Source organism: Nycticebus coucang, chromosome 5 (assembly GCF_027406575.1).
Source record: "Nycticebus coucang isolate mNycCou1 chromosome 5, mNycCou1.pri, whole genome shotgun sequence".
Classification (NCBI taxonomy): domain Eukaryota; kingdom Metazoa; phylum Chordata; class Mammalia; order Primates; family Lorisidae; genus Nycticebus; species Nycticebus coucang.
This window is the reverse complement of record NC_069784.1, coordinates 102,677,761-102,702,173: the sequence shown is the minus strand read 5'-3', so window position 1 is coordinate 102,702,173 and position 24,413 is coordinate 102,677,761. Positions and strand designations below refer to the sequence as shown.

At 38.9% G+C, this 24,413-nt stretch overlaps 1 protein-coding gene, 1 non-coding gene and 1 pseudogene across 5 annotated transcripts in view; 2 read left to right on the top strand and 1 right to left on the bottom strand.

The window, feature by feature from the left end:
- Positions 1–11,970, bottom strand: part of NCOA7 (nuclear receptor coactivator 7) — a 151,746-nt gene extending 139,776 nt beyond the window's left edge. For 2 of the 3 annotated variants that reach the window (XM_053591525.1, XM_053591527.1), the window contains exon 1: positions 10,623–11,151. The gene's annotated coding sequence lies outside the window, so the exon portion shown is untranslated. Of the gene's footprint in view, positions 1–10,622; positions 11,152–11,331 lie in introns of those variants that run through there. The other variant, XM_053591526.1, reaches the window with a different exon arrangement.
- Positions 11,971–20,959: 8,989 nt separating this feature from the next.
- TRNAE-CUC (transfer RNA glutamic acid (anticodon CUC)) lies at positions 20,960–21,031 on the top strand. The gene has a single exon. It is a non-coding gene; the product is annotated as a tRNA-Glu (tRNA).
- Positions 21,032–21,122: 91 nt separating this feature from the next.
- On the top strand, positions 21,123–21,891 carry LOC128585899 (S-phase kinase-associated protein 1-like; annotated as a pseudogene). Its single transcript, XR_008380139.1, has one exon. The product of XR_008380139.1 is annotated as an S-phase kinase-associated protein 1-like (transcript).
- Positions 21,892–24,413: the final 2,522 nt, after the last annotated feature.

Genomic DNA, 24,413 nt, shown 5'->3' with positions numbered 1-24,413 from the left:
AGTGGTCTTCACTTTTAAAAATCATGTTCCAGAGGACAATTAATGACAATTAAGGTTATGGGGGAGGAAAGCAGAAAGAGGGATGGAGGGAGGGGGGTGGGGCCTTGGTGTGTGTCACACTTTATGGGGGCAAGACATGATTGCAAGAGGGACTTTACCTAACAATTGCAATCAGTGTAACCTGGCTTATTGTACCCTCAATGAATCCCCAACAATAAAAAAAAAAAAAAAGAAATTAAGAAAACAATTCTATTTATAATAGTATCAAAAAGAATAAGGCACATAGGAATAAATTTAATGAAGAAGGTAAAAGCTCTGGCCAATGAAAATGATAAAGTATTGATGAAAGATATTAAAGAAGACACAAATAAATAGAAGGACATCATGTGTTCATGAACTAAAATAATTAATATTGTTAAAATGGCTAAATAATCCAAAGTGACATACAGATGCAATCCCTATCAAAACTATAATGACATTTTTCACAAAAATATTTAGGAAAAAAATTATGAAATATCATTTAGAACCTCAAAAGACTCCAAAGATCCAGAGCAAGAAGAAAAGATCTTGAAAAAGTAGAAGAAAGTTGAATACATCACACTTTCCGATTTTACAATAAACTACAAAGCCATGGTGATAAAGTAGCATGGTATTGGAATAAAAATAAAAATATAGAGCAAAGGAAGAGAATAGAGAACCTAAAAAAATTCCACACATTTTCAGTCAATTGGTCTTTGACCAAAGCAACAAAACACATAATAGAGAAAGGGCAATCTATTCATCAAAGGATATTTGGAAAATTGCATATTCACAAAGGAAGAATGGATTTAGACCTTCATTTCATACCACATACAAACATAAACTCAAAGTGCCTTAAAGACCTAAACATAAAATTTAAATATACTAGAAGAAAACACAGGGGAGCCTCTTGACACTGGCCTTGGTAATGATTTCTGAATATGACTTCAAAAGCATAGGCAACAAATACAAAAGAAACAAATAGAATTTCATCAAACTAAAAAAACTTCTGTACAGCAAAGGATAACCAATAGAGTGAAGATATAACCAAAAGAAGCAGAGAAAATATTTGCAAACCATGTATCTGATAAGCAGCTAATATCCAACACACATATGTATAAGGAATTCAAACAACTTAAGATTGAAAAACATATAACCTAGTTTCTAAAATGGAAAACGGAAAATAGAACATTTTCAAAACAAGACATACAAATGGAAAACAAATTTAGGAAAACAAACTCAATCTCTAATCATTAGATAAGTGCAAATTAAAACTATAGTGAGACAGTTTTAATTTTAATTTTCATTTCACATCTGTCAGAATGGCTATTACCAAAAAGTAAAAAATGTAACAATTGTTGGTGAGGATGTGGAATAAAAGGAACTCTTGTACACTGTTGGTGGGAGTTTAAATTAGTGCATGGAAAATAGTATGTAGGGTCCTCAAAAAATTAAAAATAGAGCTAAAATATGATCCAACAAATGCTAAAATATGATCCAACAAATACACATCTGTATATATCCAAAGACATGAAATTAAAATTTCAAAGAGATATATTCACTCCTATGTTCATTAAAGCATTATTCAAAATAGCCAAAAAAAAACCCCAAAAAAACATGTTCCATACCAATAAAAGTATCTGAGCATAAAACCCTAATTTCTTCTGCACTTACATATTATAAGACATATAACAAAAAATAGAAGTCATGAGATGATGTTATAGACATTCTAACAATTTCTTTTCATATCCTCATGGGGTACATGAACCCTACTTTGTAAATCACTGGTCTATACTATGAGAGCAGAGATATAAAAACATTTCCTGGGCTTTGGTCCTTTCTAGGAAATGCAAGCTCTATGAACTTCCAACACATTTATGAACTTTACATACAGTCTGACAGATTCATGAAAATGTTTAGAGCAAACGAGCAATATTTTAGAGTTGATAGAGCTGTTCTTGCAACTAGGATAAATCTGTATAAGACCCTATTATAAACGCATTTGCTAACTGGTGTGTTCTCTGCCACTGAACCCTTCAGTTTTTAGATTTTAGAAATGAATGTCTATTATCAGCTCTTCAGGCAAATATCTTTAAGGATACCAAATAATGTAACATTCTGATCGTGAAAATAAGAGAAAGATGAACCAAGGGGAATATGAAGCAGAAAACTCAAAAGTCATCTCTAATGTCATCAACACACTAACATCCAATTTTCCTGTGTTCTGCATGAATGTATGTGAATATCTTGTGCTAGAAAACTGAAAGACGTACAGTAATATAAAACATAAACCCTATCAGTTTATTGTAAGAACTAAGCAATAAAGCAAGCCAATATTTAGTTCACATATGGCACATATATTTAAAGTGCCAAGAGAACTGAAAGTAGAGTAGAATAGATGGTTTACAAAGTGTTCATGGAGGGCGAAGCCTGTGGCTCGAAGGCGTAGGGCGCTGGCCCCATATGCCAAAGGTGGCGGGTTCAAACTCAGCCCCGGCCAGAAACTGACAAAAAAAAAAAAAAAAAAAAAGTGTTCATGGAATTATCAATCTGGTGCAAAAAACTGACTTTAAATAGAGAATTGTGGAAGCTGATTTCAGATTGGGAAGACAGCACAAGGCTTGGAGTCAGGTAATACCCTCTTGTGTGTGGGATTAATGAGGATTCTAACCCCACTGGAGAGCCAAGTTCACGCAGAGTCAGTGTGGGAGGTAAGGCTGAATGCGTGAAATGTGGAGAGGATGCCATGCCATCATCACCTAAACAGCATTCTCTGGCTTAACGCCAAGAGAAAAGCGCCACCACTAAAATCTCATAAACCATTTCACTTCCTCTGCCTATTCTGGAAGAAATAGACGGAAGACTGATCTATACACAAAGCAAGTAAGCTAAATGCAAGAAAATACCAAGCAGATGATATGTGGGTGAAGACTTTGAGGAAGTGAAATAGCAGCTTTAAAAGGAGGAAGAGAATGTAATATATGTCAAAAAGAGTATGTGTTTGGAAAAAAAAAAAGTAAAGCTAAGAATTATATGACATGTTAACTGTGATAATTTTTAATAATTATTGAAATACATACAAATAAGAATGTGAAAAAAGAAAACATACATGTCCTATGATCCCACCAGTGGGGGGAAGAATACCATGTTGTCACTTTCCTTTTTTCTATGCAAATGATTTTAAAAATCAAATTAGGGTCTTTTTGCACATATAGTGTAGGTTTAACTCAGTCATTACAAATGTCTCCCGTGTGATTAAATACGGTACAAAATCATTTTTTAACAGCTATTTTATAATATATAGATACTATCACTTAAAAAATGACTCCATTGTTAGATTTTTCTCAAATTTTCACTATATCACCCTTGATAATAACTAATACTTACATAGTTGCTTAATCTGTGCCAGGCAGGGTTCCAAGTACTTTGCATAACTTAACTTACCTAATTTTCTGTACAATGTAGGAGGTAGATACTATTATTATCTTCATTTGACAAATGAGAAAAATCAAAGTGCAGAGAAATTTATTTGCCTAAGATCACATAGGTGGTAACTAGTGGAGCAGGATTCTGAGCCATATAACTGGCTCCACCATGCCAGTTGCTTCTTAAACATCATGGGTTCATCACCAAACATCAGCCTCATCTCTGATTATTTCCTTAGGATATTCTCAGAACAGAATCACTAATGCCAAAGGATTCCATGAACTAAACTGCTCACCATGTAGTCTATACCAACACACTCTCTCATCGTTACTGGGATATGATACAACCTCACGCTTGCCAGCATTATTACCAACTTCTAAAATGTAATAATAATCTGTATTTCTTTGATACAATGAAGTCAATATTTTTTCATGTCTTGGCTACCTTAAGTTTCTGTTTTACAAATTTTCTATTCCATTACCATTATTGCAATGCTTTTTAAAGAGTTAAAGCGTGCTAAATTGAAATTATTTTGGAAGGCTCTGTAATTCAAAAATGAGGGTTGCTAAATACTTGTTTCAGTGGCCCCTCAGAGAGAGGTTTGTAGTACCCTAGGGGACTTAACCAGAAAGGAGGAATAAAGGCTCAGGCGTAAACACCTAAGACCATATGACTACATAGATCCTCCCAACAGAATAATAACCTGAAATTATGATTTTTACCATATAGCAGGTGCTACATTCATCCAATGGGTAGAATATTTATCACTACTATTCAGGGCACATTTTCAACTCTCAATTCTTGGTATAAACATACCTGGGAAAAACAAATCAGTAAATCTAATGTTTGCACACTGAACTCATAATTTCAGAAGGAAAATGAAAGATCTTGTAGGTTCTCACACCTATGGAGCTATCTCACGAGTTATTCCTATACTATAAGGCATACCTGGTTAGTGATAAGAAAAACCCACAAGTCAGAAATTCCTCATGAATAGTGCTAGACAAATAATTTTTACTCTCTAAATCCTGTTAATCAGTCATCAAAAGCAAATGACCTCATGCCAAGCACTATGCACCTGGAGTAAATTCAGACAAATTGGGTTGGAATTTAAAATATCTCATACACATACTTAGAAGTGACTTTATAGCATGGGCCACCAGCCACTCTCTTCAGATGGTTCATGTCATCTAATAATGTTGAACACTTTTGATTTCTTAAGAGTAACCTTTTTTGCCTGTTAGATCCCTAAACTTTAGTGACACCATATTAGCCCACTTTATCCACCAACTACAGAAGAAAATCCAGAGTTGGAGGCATAAACGTGGCACTCTCCTACTGAGGGTCATAATAAATATGAAAGCTACTTTTAATAAGTGTTAACACAATGTTTGAGATAGAATTAATAAAGGCAAGCAAGGACTGTTTAAGAAAATGATACGGACATGTATAATTGGCTCTCTATAGCCATAGGTTCTGCTTCCATGGATTCAACCAAGGATCAAAAATACTTGGGGAAAAAATGGATAGCTGAGTTTGTACTGAACATATATACAGACTTTTTCTTGTCAGTATTCCCTAAACTATACAGTGTAACAACTACTTTAATACCATTTACTGTATATTATTATAAGTTACCTAGAGATGATTTAATATACAGAAGAGGATATGGATACATTATATGCAAAAACTATGCCATTTAACATCAGGGACTTCAGTACTAGCAGATTTTGGTATCCACACTGGTTGTAGAACCAACTCCCTAAGGATACTAAAAGACAAATGAATTATACTGAGGTACAGGTGCATAGGGAGAGAAGTGGGATAAATAAACAAAATCTTCAACCTTGTTTTGTTTTGCGGTAGAGTCTTGCTACCTCAGGTTGATCTCAAACTGCTGGCCTCAAGCAATCTTTCTGCTTCAGCCTCTGGAGTAGCTGGGACTATAGGTACATTGTTATTAATATTTTTTTTGGACCAATCTTACATACTACCCAAAATTATAGTTAATTTTTTCTAAAAAAGGCAATTTTGCTATTTTTAAGAAATGCCTGTTTCTAGTATAGAAGCCTACTTGGGACTAATAACACAAAATTACATGTGGAAGGCCCCAAGAGTTCACAGAATTAGGGATGACACCAGAACTGAGTATGGCTTGCTCATGAAAAGAGGAGGACAGAGTGTTCCAAGTAGAGGGAACAGCATGGAGAATAAAAAAATCATACTCCATGTATGTGCAGGAAGTAACAATCAGTTTTATTTTACTAAAACAGAGATTGTTAACTTGGGTCCATAAACAAGGACTTGTAGGCAAATGGCATGTGAGCTTATGTCATAAAACCCTGAACTTTTATCAGATCTATTTAAAGGGCCCAACCTGTGGGAAGGGTGGGGCTTTGCTAAGAACGCGTGTGGGTCAAATGCATGGCAGGAAGGGGCGGGATAGGACGCCAGAGTGTTGAGGACTACAGGTACAAAATGTCTCTGGCAGCCAAGGGTAAGAGGGAGTCCTTGAGCTATATATCCACTTGCATCTTTTGACGCACATGACCATATTACTTATTCTAAAAATAAATTTAAAGAAAAAGATACAGAGGTTGTCAGAATAAGATGCTTCTATACAAAAACCTTCCCACGCTTCTCTCCAAACCTTCTTCCTAGCTTTTAAACTGCATTTTTGAATTCAGATTATTTTGATGTCAAAGACTTAAGACTGGACCAATGACTGACCCTTTGTGAAGGGTCAATCTCTCTGCCTATAAGGGTAGGTGATAAACATATCAAACTTAATTTGGTATCGTGTAGATGTAAATAGCTATTTACCTGTCTAACTTCAACCAACTTAACAGTTGGCAAAACATCAGAATAAAGAAAGCCTGGTCAAGTAATTCAGGGAACTCAATGTTTTACATTTCATAATAAATAGAAGAGACTCAGAGGAACAATCTACATCTGATTTATTAAAACAAGGGTAAATCACTGAATCGCTGATGTGGAAATCAGAATGGTGATGATCCAGTGTAGAGTGTTTGCTAGTTTAGGGTAGACATTTGACTAAAAATGACTTTTTAAATTATATAGTCACTCTTGTTCAATCTAATACAGTATATAAGGCAGGTATTCCAGATATAACTGACAAACTAAATGACCTTACCAAGTCCAAATTAGTGATGAGTGGATGTAAATTTAGTAGTTAAAAAAATCAAGATTTTCATAAAATATAACACTGCTTTCCATTTGGAGATTTTATATATATATATATATATATATATATACACACACACAGACACACACACGTGTGTGTATATATGTATATATGTACCCTCTCACCATTAGAGGTGATATATATTAGCTCAGATCTACTAAACATGCACTAGTTGTTCAAAATACGGGGTGTCCATAAACTCCATGTGCAATTTAAAATAGCTAATTATGAAGAAAAAATAAAATAAAATAAAATAACTATTTGAAATTTCACACAAACTTTATGGACATCTTATATATTTATGTAGCCAATTAAATTGATCTCTGTGTCCAGAGATCAATTCTGCAATGTTTTCATTTGGTTTTATTAATGTGTTTCATATTTTGCCTTGTTCTAGAAAGGATGTGAGTCAGCTTAAAAATATAATTCAATAAAATGGGAAAATGTAATTGACATCAAAATCAAGAAAAATAAGATACAACAGAAGCTCTAGACGAAAGGAGAAGTTAAAACAAAACTATGTTACAATCATCCAATCCCAGGTCTTTATGTGAGTTATTAAAATTGAGTTGCAGATTTGACTCTTCATTTCCTAGTTGCCAGGTAGAAATATAATGAGTTATCTGATTCTCAATTTGTATGATGCAAAAAAGACACACACTTTGATTGTCCAGGGGAAATAAAGCTTTTCTTTAAGCACCAAAAGCTCAATGGAATTTGTTGCATGGGTCTTCAAATAGGAGCCATAAAAGGGACCACGATCTTAGAGTAAAATAACAGTAGGTTTCTTTTGACTTTTTTTAATAATAATATCCCTCAGTGTGAGGACAATGGGTGGTGGGGGGGGAGGAGACAGCACCCAAAAAGTGAGTCATCCAATCCCAGAGGCACTGCGCATTTGGATGCAGGACACACACAAGAGAAAAATACCTCTTCAAGTCTAAGATTAGGAAAGAGCTCTTACTTTACTGTGATTCCAAGGCCCAAATTAAATAGCACATTGTTAAGTGCTCAATTTCTGTTAGTCAAAGGAACAAATAAGTGCTTATAAGAAACAAAGTAAAAAAGGTTTACAGTAACCACAGGGGAAGGCTCTTTTGTAAAGTGTAAAGTATAAAAAGAGCAAAGAAGACATCAGTATCTTTGATTACAAATTTCAGACCCGTAAAAGGTAAATAAACTGCTCAGTATCTTTGATTACAAATTTCAGACCCGTAAAATGTAATTATCTTTACTGCATGGGGGAATTTTTGCTCTGTTTTAACAATAACAAATTGGACTTTTTTTTTTTTTTTGACAGAGTCTCAAGCTGTCCCCCTGGGTTAGAGTGCCGTGGCATCACATCTCACAGCAACCTCCAATTCCTAGGCTCAAGAGAGTCTTCCGCCTCCGCCTCCCAAGTAGCTGGGACCACAGGCACCTGCCACATGCCTGGCTATTTTTTGGTTGCAGCCATCATTGTTGTTTGCCAGGCCTGGGCTGGATTTGAACCTGCCAGCTCAGGTGTATGTGGCTGGCGCCTTAGCCACTTGAGCCATGGGCACTGAGCCAAAAACTGGATTTTTTAATAAGGTCTCCTGATCAATCTAGGGTGAACCCACCCAGGTTAAAGAAGTAACAGTAATAAACTATGGTTAAGCATACTGTGTGAAAATAAGTCTTTTGAATAATAAATATAAAGTGAGGATGAAGATGTATTAAAATAACAAAATATCTGAGACCACTCCCAAGTAATTTTAAGCAGAGATTGAAAATAAATTAACACTGACTCAAAATTTATGCGACAAGAGAAAAAAATGAAATCAAAACAAGAAATATCATAGTGCAAAAATAAATCAAATAAAATATGATGGCGTGAACTTAGTTTTTTTTCCAAAATAACATTTTAAAGCAGAAAGACACTGCATCTTCCAAACCCCTCATTTCACAACTATCCTGATTGTCAAACACAGAAACGGATGTGTTTACATACTGAGGAACACAGTTAAAACTGTCTGTCTATACCATAGCTTTTGGATCATTTGGGAATCACAGATACTTCTAAATGTGTTATTTTTACCTTTACCTATAATAAAATGCATTCTAATTAGATGAAACCAGAAAAACTCAAGTGTAAAACAAGTTAATATGTCACTTACAAACCAGATCACTGTTCCCTCTGAGTAATTTAGAATTTTCATTGTAAAATGAATTGTATTTTTAAAATTGACAGTTTATTTTTTTCTTTTCTTTTAATTGTTAAATCATAGCTGTGTACATTAGTGCAATCGTCTGTACCCATTCTAAGATGCACCATAGATGTGGCCCCACCCATTACCCTCCCTCCACCAAAACCTCCCCCCTCCCTTCCCCTTCCTTGGCCCTTTCCCCATAGTCTTGTGCTATAGTTGGGTTAAAAATTGACAGTTTAATTGAAATAGGTTTGATTACCAAAGAGACTGGAAAATTTGCAAGCTTAGAGGTGACATGAACTTAGTGGCTGGGGAGGATTACCTCACTTAATAACATTACAGAAGAATACCATATGGTCCTAAAAATTTCACAATTTAAATATAAATGTTAAAGTAACTGAGTTTGCCTATTTATACAAAGACATTTTTAAAATCCAGTTAAATTTCACCAGCCACAGAACAAATACATTGTGATTCTAAATTGTCCTTTTTAGATGAATCTTGAAACACCTTTTTATTCAGTGGGCAAATAACTAATGAGCACCTATGAAGCATCAGAAGCAGGGATCACAATGAAAAAAATAAATAAATAAAAGATTTTACCAAGCGCGGTGGCTCACGCCTGTAGTCCTAGCTACTTCGGAAGCTGAGGCAAAAAAATCGTTTGGGCCCAAGAGTTTAAGGTTGCTGTGAGCTATGACGCCATTGCACTCTACCGAGGGCAACAAAGTGAGGGAGGGAGGGAAAGAGGGAAAAAAGAAGGGAGGGAAGAAGAGAGGGAGGGAGGGAGAGAGGGAAGAAGGAAGGAAGGAAGGAACGAAGGTAAGTTTTGTCTTCTTGGAGCTTATATTGATTCATTTCTCCCAATCTCTGAACCCAAATGCGTTAACATAAAATTGGAGTTTACAATAATCCATCCTGCAGAACTCTAAACCTTACTGTTTAATCTAAAATAAGAAAGGACAGTTTGGGAAGAGATAATCTTGCCAAAAGCTCTGATGTAGGAATTTTACACCTGGAGAGAGAAGAAATAATTCATAATCAGTTTCTCAGAAATACACACCAGAGCACTGAGTTGAGACATTCGGCTGCGCCCGAGTCTGCCTCTGCCGGCTGGCAAGGGTGCATCCTCGTCGCACCAGAATCTCAACTCTCCGCACCTGTATCAAACTTGCCACTCCACACACATCCCTTCACATAAACAGGAGCCTCCTAAGGAGGGAGCACAAAAATATCCCAGGCTCATCCATCTCCTGGATAACCTGGCTCCTATTAGGACCTTCCCTCAACAGACCTTAAAACGTGGATGGTAACACCATCAGTTTTATATACCCTGTGGACAGCTCTGAAATATACAAAAATTCACAGCCGATTACTATATGTCGCTAAAAGAAGCCTTTGCTGGTCTACACGTTCTGGCTAGAAGACAGGAAGAACGCACCTGCTAACCCTATCCCAAAAATGCTGTGATAAATTTCCACCTGAGCTGCTGAAAAACAAACGGTCTTCTTCCCAAATAAGCCACAGGCTCCCCCACCTTGGCTCCAGCGCGCTCCCCACCGCCCCCAAGGGGTGGGCGGGAAAAGGTCAAGTCCTCCACCCCAACCCAGACCCCAGGGCTCAAGCGGAGGTTTACAGGTTAATAGGGGGCCGGGCCCAGCGCCATTAGCACACCTCGGAGCGCACCGCCGAGCACCAGCTGGAGGCAAGTTTGGCCGGTCCGGCCCCTGCCCGCGGCCTCTCGCCAGCGACAGCTTCAGCTGCGGGCGGCCGCGAGAGCCCGGCCCCGCCTCACCACCTACCTACAGGGTGGGGACGCCGGCTCCTAGGGTCCGGAAGGAGGAGGTCGGACTCGCGCATTTCTGGGAGCGGTGGCCTCTGCCGCCGGGCGCAGGGGAGCGCATCCTCTCGGGTGGGAGGAAGGAGGGGTCGGGGGAGGACCGTACGCCGAGGAGGAGCCAGGGGAGGAGGCGGGGGAGCCGGGGCGCGCTCCCGCCGGCCCAGCGTCCCGAGCCGGGGGGCGCAGCCCCGGCTCGAGATCTCTCAGGCCTCTCCCCACCCGCAGTGCCTCGCCGCCACTGCAGCAGCGCACACGGTCAGGGCATCGGCCGCGACAGGCACCCGGGCCCGGCCGAGGCGGGGAGCTGCGGGTGGCGCAACACGGTTCGGGCGTCCGCCTCTAGCTCCGCCCGGCCCGCGGCGCGCTGTGCGCCCCTCCGCCGCGGCGGGGGCCGGGGTGCTCGGCGGCGGGGCTCGGCGACTCCAGCTGCCGCCGCGGCATCCTCCCTGCCCCCGCGACCTCCGAGCAGGGCGGGACGGCCGGGCACCCCCGCCGCCCTCGGCTGCCGCAGCCTCCGCCCTCTAGCCCAGCCCGGGCCCAACGGCCCCGCCCCGGAGAGCTGCGCGCGCGGCCTCCGCAGGCCTCGGCCCTTTGTGACGCCTCCCGAGCGCGGGCGCGCGGCCGCCCCGCTGCCGGCCTCCCGACGGCGGCACCTGGGAGGGTCCGCTTACCTCGCCCCACGCCGCATCCCCTGCGCGTGGCCCGCCTCGGCCCCGGCTCTTCGTGAGAAGCAAAGCTTTGCGAGCACAGCTGGAGTTACAGCGTCTCCCGGAGCTTTAATGCCCCTTGACTTTCCTTCCAGCTGGGGACCGCTGGGTACAATAAATTCATCCTTCTGTCCTTTCGGCGTTGCATTTAGCAAAGAGGCGCCCCGTCGCCTCCCCCTCCCGTTCCCGGTACAACACCCTGGATGCTGCCAAATTGCAATCATTACAGCAATAGGAATGTAGCAATTGGCCCCTCCAGCCAACTCTTGGCAGAGACCCGACAGAACTTTTGGCTGGGAAGGTCTGCATCAGCAGTGGGGTCTGTGCCTGGAGCTTCCCGTCCCCCGTTGGGTGCTGCTTTTCCCTCTGCAGTCCCATGACCAGCCCTGCAAGATGACTAGGTGGTTCGAGCAGTGGGGTTTACCCTTACACGCGCAAACTAATCTCAAGAGCCTGCAGCTGGTTTGGTATCGGTGTGTCACAGGCATCTACGCAGACATGATAGCTAGCGGCCTCCTTCCTTGGGGTTGCTGATGCTGCTTAAGCTAACGGCTTTTCTGGAAGGCGGAGCAAAACCTTCCACAATTCAGTTGCAGGTGGTCACGTTATGCTGTTAATATATTGCAAGTATGGAATAATTGCCCAGTTCTGCATGTATAAATTTGGACTCCAGATTATATCTTTCTGGTTTGAATGTGATGAATCAGGCTTTTTTTTTCTTTTTTTTTTTTTTTTGGTTTTTGGCCGGGGCTAGGTTTGAACCCGCCGCCTCCGGGATATGGGACCGGCGCCCTACTCCTTGAGCCACAGGCGCCGCCCCCCTTTTTTTTTCTTAAAGCATTGTGTTATTTATAATTATTTAGCCTTCAACAGGGGAAAATTGGATTACTAAAATATAAGGAGCTGATCTGACTACCATAAGAACATAAGATTTGAGATCTCCAGAGAAACTCGTTCGTCCCACATTTCTTTGATGAGCACTTTTAGGATTATGAAATCTAAGGTTATTAAAAATCAGGCAAAAGAAGAACGCGTTCCATGGCAAGTACAAATTGTGATTAAATAAGATTTTTTGAGGTAGTTTTTAAAAGCAAAGTGGAGGTTGGGTGTGGGGCAGTATAAGAGTCACACTGCACTGGGCTGGGAAACATCCAGGGGCACATGACTTGGCTGCTTCCTGAGACTCTGGGTGATGGAGGGCCCCATTTTTTTTTTAATCAAAAGATAACTATTACTATTCATTTTGTTTTGTCCCAAATTTAGAAGGACTTAATTATAGAAGTGTATATGTACACTAGTGATGTACAAGTAACAGGATGGATGAAGTTGGGAGAATTTGGCAGTTGCTTACTCTAAGGGTTTTTAAGTTTTGAATGCACTTTTTGCAGGAAATATCCGTTGAGTTGCAAATCTTCAGTTTCCCAGTCTTTAACCACCACCTCCCTTTTGTTTTTCTCTGGATCCTCTGTCTTGTCAACAAATAATTAAGCAGTAATCTTTTTTTATTAGACAAAGATGAATGGAGTATTTTAGAAGTAGTAAACATCAATAATAAAATGTCAGCCTTTCAAAAACGTTGCAAGTAATTTAAGAATCCCCTTCACTGTATTCCTGAACTACTCTAAGGCTGCATGCTGTATCAAATACTTGTTATAGCATTTTATTAACAGTGAAAGTCCTGATATAATAAGGATTTCTTTTCCCCACTTTAGGGCTGGGTGGGGTGAGGATGAGGTGGGGAGAAAATTTACTCTGTAAAGATTATTCACTCATTTTGTTTCATTAACTGAGCATTTGCTAAGTTACATAAGCCTAGAAATTATAAAGAAATCAGAATAAATAAAACCACTTCCTTCTGTCTTAGATCTGTTCTGTCCAGTACAGTATACATTACCTACATGTGGCCATTTAAATTTAAATTATGGCTGGAATAGCACAGAGTGTAACATTTTCATTATTGCAGAACATTCTTTTTGATACCACTGTCCTAAATGGAAAATCACATTAATTGGAAGGTAAGCTGTAATACATAAAATAATTTAGGAAATCTTAGTACCTTATAAATCAAACCTCATTAGAAATTGTATTTCTTAAGAACTGGTAATTTTTAAGAATTCAGGCTCTGGCTTCAGACTACAGCTCCACCACATGCTGCCCTTGGGTAAATTACTTAACCTTGTTTGCCTTATCCATAAAGGATATGCTTTATCCATAAAGGATGGTAACAGTACCAACTTTATAGGGTGGATATAAGAATTCAATGAGATAATCCATGAATGGTGCTTAGAATAAAGTCTAGGATATAGCCATCAATAAAAGTCATTATTATAACAATATACTTTCTCTGTTGAAAGGTAGAGGCCATCATAGGACAGATTAGACTGAGTTGTCATCTTACTTTTTCTGAAATAAACAACACTTGTATGTTGAGACTTCGGGTAGAGAGAAACAGAGTTCCCTTCAACTCTTAAAGAAGGAAAAGAGAGGTTACTTCACTTGCCTTGCCCTTTGTTTGCTCCACTTAACAAAGGGCAGCTGAGGGTGGCACCTGTGGCTCAGTGGGTAGCACGCGGGCCCCATATACTGAGGGTGGCCGGTTCAAACCCCGCCCCAGCCAAAATGCAACAACAGCCGCATCTTTTGACCGGCACCTGTAATCCCAGCTACTCAAGAGGCTGAGGCAAGAGAATCCTAAGCCCAGGAGTTGGAGGTTGCTGTGAGCTGTGATGCCACAGCACTGTACTCTGGGCGAGAAAGTGAGACTGTGTATCTAAAAAAAAAAAAGGGGGAGGGGGGCAGCTGAATCTCTGAGTTCAGGCAACATGTGTTCTCCCAAGTAACTTTCTGGAGGGTCCTCAAAGTGCGGCCTGCGGGCCACAAGAGGCAGTGTGATTGCATTTGTTCCCGTTTTGTTTTTTTACTTCAAAATAAGATATGTGCAGTGTGTATCAGAATTTGTTCATAGTTTTTTCTTTTTAAACTATAGTCCGGCCTGCTAATGGTCTGAGGGACAGTGAACTGGCTCCCTGTTTAAAAAGTTTGAGGACCCCACCTCTAGGCACTCCAGGGCTTAGAGCAGTGGGTCTCCGACAGGAACTGTATAAAAGGGCCAAAGCATTAGGAAGGTTGAGAACCACTGGCTTAGAGAAACATCACCAACAATAACACCTATGAAATGTCTTCAGTATTTTTCTTATCTATTTATCAAAAGATAATTCTATAATGAAGAAATATGTTGAGTATTAGTGTTTTTAAACAACAGTGGTAATCTCCCATGAAACTAGAATTCTAGAAATATTAAGAAATATTGCTCTAACACTTTGCCAAAAGGAATGGCTCCCTGGATAAATAACAAGCTTTCAACCACAGGAAGTATTGGAACCTCTTTGGAAGGTCTCACTGCAAAGGTGTGAGACAGAAGATTTGTTCATAGGGTGATGAGTTTCATCTGCTGGCACCAAAAACTTTCATGGTTGAACCTATTTAGTACAGAGAGAAATGCCTCTTTTCACCTGACTCAAGCTAGCTGAGACACGGGAGGTAAACATTAATGACATTGTGGAGGTATATGCTTAGTCTTCTTGCACCTAAAGAGGTGGGAGACAGTTTATTATTTAATAGTGTTGAAGGTAGTGGCACATTTTCACAAACGAGGATCATGGTCCATTGGTTCATTAAGACACCATCTTGAATTCTGTGAAGAATGTAAAAGGGTCCCTTTGTGAAGAGACCTTAAAGGTTTAGTGCTTCACTTGGCTTGTTCTAATCTGAAGAAAAGGTGGAAATCACCTTGGTATTTGAAAGTAATCTACTAGAGTGTATGGAGAAAGAAATACTGCCATATACAGAAATGGATTGCTGTCTGAGTACTTACCACCACTGCTAACTTATGGTTGGTAATTGAGAGTAAGTCCCATGAATTTCTCCTTTTCTTTTATTCAGAGCTAATTTTAAAATATCTGCCTTTAAAGAGTTTCCAGTTGTCTTATTTCTGCTAAAATTAGTCTGTAATAGCTGGGGAATTCAATATGTATTTTTTACACTTTCTGAAAAATGTACTCAAATAAGCTAAGACATAATGTATAACTTTGAAATGAATTCCTAAACTCACAGTGACATTAAGTGGTAGTTGCTGTCTGGATTTACTGGGTAAATGAAATTTACAGTGAATATGCTAAAAAGGGAATTTTTGAAAGGAAATAATTAGTGGCAAAAATGTATAAGGAAGTCCTGTGTTTCCCCCGTGCTTTGCCCCAGTGGTAACTTCTTGCATAACTATGTTACAATACCAAAACCAGAAAATTGACATTGGTACAAACTTTTTTTTAACTCAGTTTTAAAAATGGATGCAAAAATAGAACATAGTTTGGGGGTACATGCAATACTTTAATACATTCATGTAATTTGTAAAGATCAAATCAGTATGGCTGCTATATCCATTACTATAACTTTGTCTTTTCTTTGTCTTAGAATAATTATGTGAATTCTTCTCTTTTACCTATTTTGAAATATACAATAGATGAATGTAAATTATAGTCACTGTACTGATCTAACACTAGGTCTTATTTCTTCTACCAAACCACATATTTGACATTGGTACAGTTTTGAGAGCTTAAATTTCACCAGCCTTGTACACACTCATGCATATGTGTGTGTTTCTATGCAATTTATCATATGGATTGATTCTTATATTACCACCACAATAAAATACAGAACTATCACCATGAGGCTTGCACGAGCTATCCCTTCAGAATCACATTCCTTCTCCTCCTTATCATAGCCATAATTTCTAGTAACCACTAATCTATTTCTATCTCTATAATTTCAGGAATGGTATATAAATGGAATCCTACAGTATACAACCTTTTGGTTTGGGTTTTTTTCTCCCCATTTAGCATAATTCCCTTGAGATCCTTCCGAGTTGTTATATGTATCAGTATTTCCTTCCTTTTATTGATAAATATTCCATGGTATGGATATACCACAGTTTGTTTAACTATTCACCTATGAAAGAGCATTTCCGTTCTTTCCAGTTTTTGGCTATTATGAATAAAGCTACTGCTATTAACATTCTTTGCGGGTTTTGTGTGAATGTAAGTTTTCATTTCTTTGGGATAAGTGTCCAAGAATGCATTTGCTAGGTCATGGAGAGTACAAATTTAGTTTTTAAAGAAACTACCAGACTATTTTACAGAATGGCTGTACCATTTTATATTCCCTTTAACACATACGAGTGACAAAAGATAGATATTTAACCTATTTTAAAAACTTATTATGGTGCTACATTTCTTTCATTATACTGTAATTGCTTGGTTACTTCTTTGCTACACTGTAATTACTTGGTTACTTGAATCCCACCCGTCTAAGCTTTAAGATCAAGGATCGTATTTTGTTCACCTTGATGTCCTTGCTGCCCAAGATAGTGCCTGACATATATTAGATTCAATAAATATTTGTTATGTGAATGAACAAAAGAAAAACAGCTGAGTCAGGTTGAAATCATAAATGAAAAATAAAATTATTAATAAATTATAACTATAGTTGAATTTGTATTGATGCTATGGTTTTTCTTCTAAAATATAAGAACATTTTCTTTTTCCTTTTCTTTTTTTTTTTTTGAGACAAAGCCTCAAGCTGTCACCCTGGGTAGAGTACCATGATATCACAGCTCACAGCAACCTCAAATTCCTGGGCTCAAGCGCCTCCGCCTCCCAAGTAGCTGGGACCACAGGTGCCCGCCACAACAGCTGGCTATTTTTTGGTTGCAGCCATCGTTGTTTGGTGGGCCAGGCTGGATTCAAACCTGCCAGCTCAGGTGTATGTGGCTGGCGCCTTACCCACTTGAGCCACAGGCGCCACGCCCATATCAGAACATTTTCAAACTAGAAATTGTCACCCTATAAGATGAATCATTTGTGGGCAAACTAATAAAAACCAAATGCTAAATTGTTGATCCAAGATAATTTGTTGTAGTACTTTGGTAACAGCAAAAGATTAGAAACAATCAAAATACCCAATTATACAGAACTGCTTTAATAAAATATCTATACAATAGAATGCCATGCAGTTATCAAAAATCATGAGGAAACTTGATGTAAATAATGGACACCCTTAAAAAGTTATTAAAAAAGAACAGTATGTGGAGTATTCTGCCATTTGTGTACAAAATAAAGAAATTAAAGAATAGATATATGCATGAAGATGTTAATCCTCCCTGTTATTTTATGAAGTATAGGGTATATACACATGGGTTATGTTGTGCTAGAAAATAAAGAAGTGCTCAAAAATTTATAGGAATATGCCCAAAGAACATATGAACCAGCTTGAAGGGACTCTCTCTGGTCAAATTTTGGACAATTTAAGAATAATCTCAGCAATAAACTATCACAGCAAACAAAAATTCACGAAATACAGAAAAAGAATGTGAGTCCAAGCTGATATATTAAAATTAAATAAAGACTAAAAAGGAAAAACAGGAGAGAAAGCTCTTTATGGAAGAATGATAAGTATCATAAATTTGTCATCACTATAGCAATAATTGATTTAGGCAAAGATCATCAGGAGATGCTAAAACCAGTGGGTGAAAATGTGCTGAGAACAGAGCCGTCTATAGTATTAACTTCATAGGTGACAGTTGCTTTTTCCAATTTCTTTAATTACAAATGTAAAAGGTACCTTTATGATGGAGAAATATGGCAAACACCTTAATGACCAAATGATCAAACCTACTGTATTAGTGTCCTATTGCTGCTATACAAAACTAGTGGCTTAAAAGAACAGAAATTTATTATCTTACAGTTTTGTGAATCAGGAGACCAACACAGATCTCCCTGGGCTAAAATTTAGGAATTGGCAGAGCTGCTTTTTTTCTGGAGGCTCTACGTGAGTGTCTGCCCCGCATTTTCCAGCTTCTAGAAACCACTTGCATTCTCTGGTTTGTGGTTCACCTTCCTCCTTTTTAAAAGTGAATCTTTTGAATTTCACATCACTCTGACACTGGCTCTTCTACCTCTCTCTTTCATTCATAAGGGCCTTCCTGATGATTTGAGGCCTGCCCAGCCAATGTAGGATAATCTTTTGCATCTCAGGATCCTTAACTTAATCACATCTGCAAAGTTCCTTTTGCCATCTCCACAAGTTCTGGGGATTAGGACAGGGATATCCCAGAGAGGTAGGGGAAATTATTCTGTCTACCACACGTACACATTACAGATAATGTGATAACCCTGGAATTAAGCAGATTCTGGTGTAGTGCACTGAGAATGACACATCCCTTAGGATAGTTTTCCTGCCAAAATAAATATCGAAAGACTTTTTGAAACTACTGTTGAAAAAGGTCAATGTTGTAAAGGAAAAAAGGTTGGGGGAAGTGTTTCAGATTAAAGGAAGGAAACTACAGACACTTGACAATTGAATGCAATGTATCATTTTTTTAGTGGATTTTAGATAAAAAGAAAAATTATAAAAGATTATTAGGACAATTAAAAACTTTGATTATTAACTATGTAAAAAATAACAATATGGAATTAAACTTAAATTTCCTGAGCATGAAAATTATTTTGCTTGTTCTCAGTACATGTATGATAAAGTATCTGGAAATAAGAGTCATGCTGTCTACAACTAACCTCAAGTGGTTCTGAAAAAAATAGATTGAGAGAACGCAAATATGGAAAAATATTAACAAATGGTGACTCTAGATCAGTATCGTAAAATAGAAATATAATGCAAGCCGCATATATATTCTTAGCTATACTTAAAAAGTTTTGAAAGGTGAAATTAATTTTCATACTTTATTTAACATGTCAAATTGTTATAATTTTTAAATTTAATCAATGTAAGAAGTATTAATGAAGCATTTTACTTTTTTTCATACTATAGCTTAATATCTAGAGTTTAGTCAACTCTTATAGAACTTCTAAATTTGTACTAATCACCTTTTAATACACAGTAGCCACATGTTGGAGCTACTAAATTATACAGCACTTGTCTAGATAAAAGGCGATTGTGTTCATTGTCCTACAGTTGCAATTTTCTGTTGGTTTGATATGTTTCAAAATTAAAAGTTGGGAAAAAAGAATTGGGTATTTGTTGTATGTGCACAGACTATTTCTGAGAGGAGAAACTTGCAACACTGGTTACCTCCAGGAAGAAGAAATGAGTAGGGGATAGGAACGGGAGGGGTGGTTTTCACTGTACCCTTTTATACAATATTGCGATTAAACCTATTAAAATTTAAAATAAAAATAGTTGCTTTATCTTTGTAGTCAAAACTAGACAACCCCGCAACCGAGAGGTAAGAGCTCCACCTACTGAGCGTCCTTCCCTATGACTCCCTGATGTAGGAAAGGCGTTTGTGTTCCATCTATTATAAAATACAACAGTTGAGAAATTTCTTCTGGAGATTTTTTTTTTATCTTTGCTTGTAAGTCTTAATAATTCATTTTATTCTTCCTGTTTAGATATTACTAAATAATTTTAGATAAATTATATCCATTATTTAAACTCCATCTCCGAATTGTTCAGAACAAGAAACAATGTCAAGCACAAGCTCACCAAATTTTGCGGTAAGGGCTGAAAGCTTCAACTCACAGTGGTGCTGGAGGTTGTGAGCTTGTTCATTACAAATTTATAACAAGTCTCTTTCCATCTTGCAGCGGAGCGGTGTCTCTTGGGTTGTATTTCTACAGCTGTAACCGCTGGCACTTTCTAAGTTGAGTTATATCCTACTGCCTTCTGCACCTATTTAACCAGGGTTTCTAAACTGAAACTGCGCTGTAATTTCTCCTGACCCGTTTGGTAATTACATCATTTCCTGGCCGTGTCTAGTACATGATGTAGAGAAGTGCAGCAATTGCGCAGAAAACAGCATTGTTCGAAAAATATGAGAATAAGAAACGCAGTGTTTGAAGGATTCCTTGGGTTTCTGTGCGGGTGCCCTGATTGTTCTCTAGGCAGGCGCCACCCGCAGGTCTCTCAGCTCCCGTAGGCGGGAATACACCCAGGGCTCGCCACACGGTCGGGTCCCGCAAGGCTGCGAGCGCGCGCATCACCCTGTTTACCTCCGGAGTACGCGCTTTGGGCCCTGGACCAAGTGCGGCTCCGGCTCCCCGCGGCCAGACGCTGCCCTCCCAGGACAATCTACTATTGTTAAGTGTTCACTGGGGCTTAATGTTCGGGTTACCGGGAAAGACAGCCGCACAGAGAGAAGTTAGATTCGGAAAGAGCGGCTAAAATGGTTAAGAAAATACTAAGCAAATGACCAGGCTCTCGACAGTAACACTTGCCTAGGTGAGGAGAAAGATTTGCTTGATTATTATTAATAGAATGAGAATTTCAGGACGTGTAATCCAGCATGACAGTCTTAAAAGAATCGGATTTGGAGGACACAGATTTTTCCTAAGGGGGTCATCACGGAGCTCCGCGGGAAGCGCTGAGAATTCCCTTCAATTTCAGGAACTAAATTCAGGGCTGAGACCCACAGCAAAAATAAAATGAATGTGACTTTAGAGGCAACATTCCACCCTCTAGTGGTCGAAAGGATGTACAGAGTTTAAAAGAATCAAGTATAATTATACAAACAACTCCTTCAAGTTCCCTGGTGGTCTAGTGGTTAGGATTCGGCGCTCTCACCGCCGCGGCCCGGGTTCGATTCCCGGTCAGGGAAGCACTCTTTTTTGCCTCGCACCTTCAAATCTAGAAATCATGGATTTTGAGGGCCCCTGTCCTCTCCCTGTGGTCTTATTGTGTAGACGCTCCTCAGCTCTCGTCAGCCTCCGGCTGTCCTTTGAAACCGAACGCCATGCCTTCCATTAAGTTGCAGAGTTCTGATGAAGAGATATTTGAAGTTGATGTGGAAATTGCCAAACGGTCTGTGACTATCAAGACGATGTTGGAAGATTTGGGAATGGATGATAAAGGAGATGAAGACCCAGTTCCTCTACCAAATGTTAATGCAACAGTATTAAAAAAAGTTCATTCAGTGGTACACCCACCACAAGGATGACCCTCCTCCTCATGAGGATGATGAGAACAACAAGCGAACAGACGATATCCCTGTTTGGGACCAAGAATTCCTGAAAGTTGACCAAGGAACACTTTTTGAACTTATTCTGGCTGCAAACTACTTAGACATCAAAGATTTGCTTGATGTTACGTGCAAGACTGTTGCCAATATCATCAAGGGAAAAACTCCTGAAGAGATTCGCAAGACCTTCAATATCAAAAATGACTTTACTGAAGAGGAGGAAGCCCAGGTACGCAAAGAGAACCAGTGGTGTGAAGAGAAGTGAAATGTTGTGCCTGACACGGTAACACTTTTTTGGCCGGGGCTGCGTTTGAACCCACCACCTCCACTACATGGGGCCAGTGCCCTACTCCTTTGAACCACAGGCGCCGCCCCATTGATTTTTTATTTTCTTCCCCTCCTTGTGCTCTTTTTTTCTTCTTCCTTTCACAGTTACATTATTTGTATTCATTTGTAACCTTACTGTATTCTCTTATACTCTGAGTTCTTCAGGCTCTGATTATCACTTGACAGTAATACGGCTTTACTTCACCTCTCATTTTTCCCAAACTTAATAAAGTCACACATGTCATTTCACATTAAAAAAAAAAAGAAATCATGAATTTTATCTCCTATTGATTTGGCAATTGCTGACTTTTTTCGACAATAAAAATTCGATTTGTTTTTAAATGTTATTTAATCCAGTATTTGAAACACTCCATACCTTTTTACAGATATCATTTACAATCAATTAAACAACATACAGATCCCTAATTATAAACTTGCATTTTTCAGTCTTTAAAGATAATTTCAATGTGTTTAAAACAATGATTCCCCCCCTTTTTCCCTAGACTTTATTCAATCTTGAGTTTGTTTTGACCACTACAAGAAGAAAAGAATTTTGGGAGGAATTCTATCTACTTCGTATTGTGCTTAGAATCAATCTTTATTTATTTATTTATTTATTTTTTCTGTAGAGACAGAGTCTAACTTTATGGCCCTCGGCAGAGTGCCATGGCATCACACAGCTCACAGCAACCTCCAACTCCTGGGCTTAAGCGATTCTCTTGCCTCAGCCTCCCGAGTAGCTGGGACTACAGGCGCCCACCACAATGCCTGGCTATTTTTTGGTTGCAGTTTGGCCGGGGCAGGGTTTGAACCCACCACCCTTGGTATATGGGGCTGGCGCCTTACCGACTGAGGCACAGGCGCAGCCCAATCTTTATTTTTTCTATGTAGATTATGTACTTTGCAGAGTAAATGCATACATTAGAACCATTCCTATCTGCTCTCCTTTTGAATACCAAACCTTTCTTTGAGATATATGGTTGGCTAATTATTAAGTAGCTAGTTTATCATGTTTTCTTTTAATAAGCCATTTAGTTAATTATTTTATCTGCTAAGTTTTCAATTTTCTCTGGGAGACTCATACAAATATGATAAATTTCATACATAAAAGGTGTCAGTTTTCCATATATAAATCATAGGCACTTCAAAAATGCATCTAAGTATCATTAAGTATTCTTACATTCAGTAGAGTAGAATTCTGTGGGTTCCTTTAAAGAAAATATGGAATGTTGGAATCAAAGACAAGAAAAATGGTGTTATATTGATATATATATATATTTTTTTTATTGTTGGGGATTCGTTGAGGGTACAATAAGCCAGGTTACACTGATTGCAATTGTTAGGTAAAGTCCCTCTTGCAATCATGTCTTGCCCCCACAAAGTGTGACACACACCAAGGCCCCACCCACCTCCCTCCTTCCCTCTTTCTGTTTCCCCCCCATAACCATAATTGTCATTAATTGTCCTCATATCAAAATTGAGTACTTAGGATTCATGCTTCTCCATTCTTGTGATGCTTTACTAAGAATAATGTCTTCCACGTCCATCCAGGTTACTAGGAAGGATGTAAAGTCTCCATTTTTTTTAATGGCTGAATAGTATTCCATGGTATACATATACCACAGCTTGTTAATCCATTCCTGGGTTGGTGGGCATTTAGGCTGTTTCCACATTTTGGCAATGGTAAATTGAGCTGCCATAAACAGTCTAGTACAAGTGTCCTTATGATAAAAGGATTTTTTTCCTTCTGGGTAGATGCCCAGTAATGGGATTGCAGGATCGAATGGGAGGTCTAGGTTGAGTGCTTTGAGGTTTCTCCATACTTCCTTCCAGAAAGGTTGTACTAGTTTGCAGTCCCACCAGCAGTGTAAAAGTGTTCCCTTCTCTCCACATCCATGCCAGCATCTGCAGTTTTGAGATTTTGTGATGTGGGCCATTCTCACTGGGGTTAGATGATATCTCAGGGTTGTTTTGATTTGCATTTCTCTAATATATAGAGATGATGAACTTTTTTTCATGTGTTTGTTAGCCATTCATCTGTCGTCTTTAGAGAAAGTTCTATTCATGTCTCTTGCCCATTGATATAAGGGATTGTTGGCTTTTTTCATGTGGATTAATTTGAGTTCTCTATAGATCCTAGTTATCAAGCTTTTGTCTGATTGAAAATATGCAAATATCCTTTCCCATTGTGTAGGTTGTCTCTTTGCTTTGGTTATTGTCTCCTTAGCTGTACAGAAGCTTTTCAGTTTAATGAAGTCCCATTTGTTTATTTTTGTTGTTGTTGCAATTGCCATGGCAGTCTTCTTCATGTCGTCTTTCCCCAGGCCAATATCTTCCAGTGTTTTTCCTATGCTTTCTTGGAGGATTTTTATTGTTTCATGCCTTAAGTTTAAGTCCTTTATCCATCTTGAATCAATTTTTGTGAGTGGGGAAAGGTGTGGGTCCAGTTTCAGTCTTTTCATGTAGACAACCAGTTCTCCCAACACCATTTATTGAATAGGGAGTCTTTCCCCCAAGGTATGTTCTTGTTTGGTTTATCAAAGATTAGGTGGTTGTAAAATGTTAGTTTCATTTCTTGGTTTTCAATTCGATTCCAAGTGTCTATGTCTCTGTTTTTGTGCCAGTACCATGCTGTCTTGAGCACTATGGCTTTGTAGTACAGACTAAAATCTGGTATGCTGATGCCCCCAGCTTT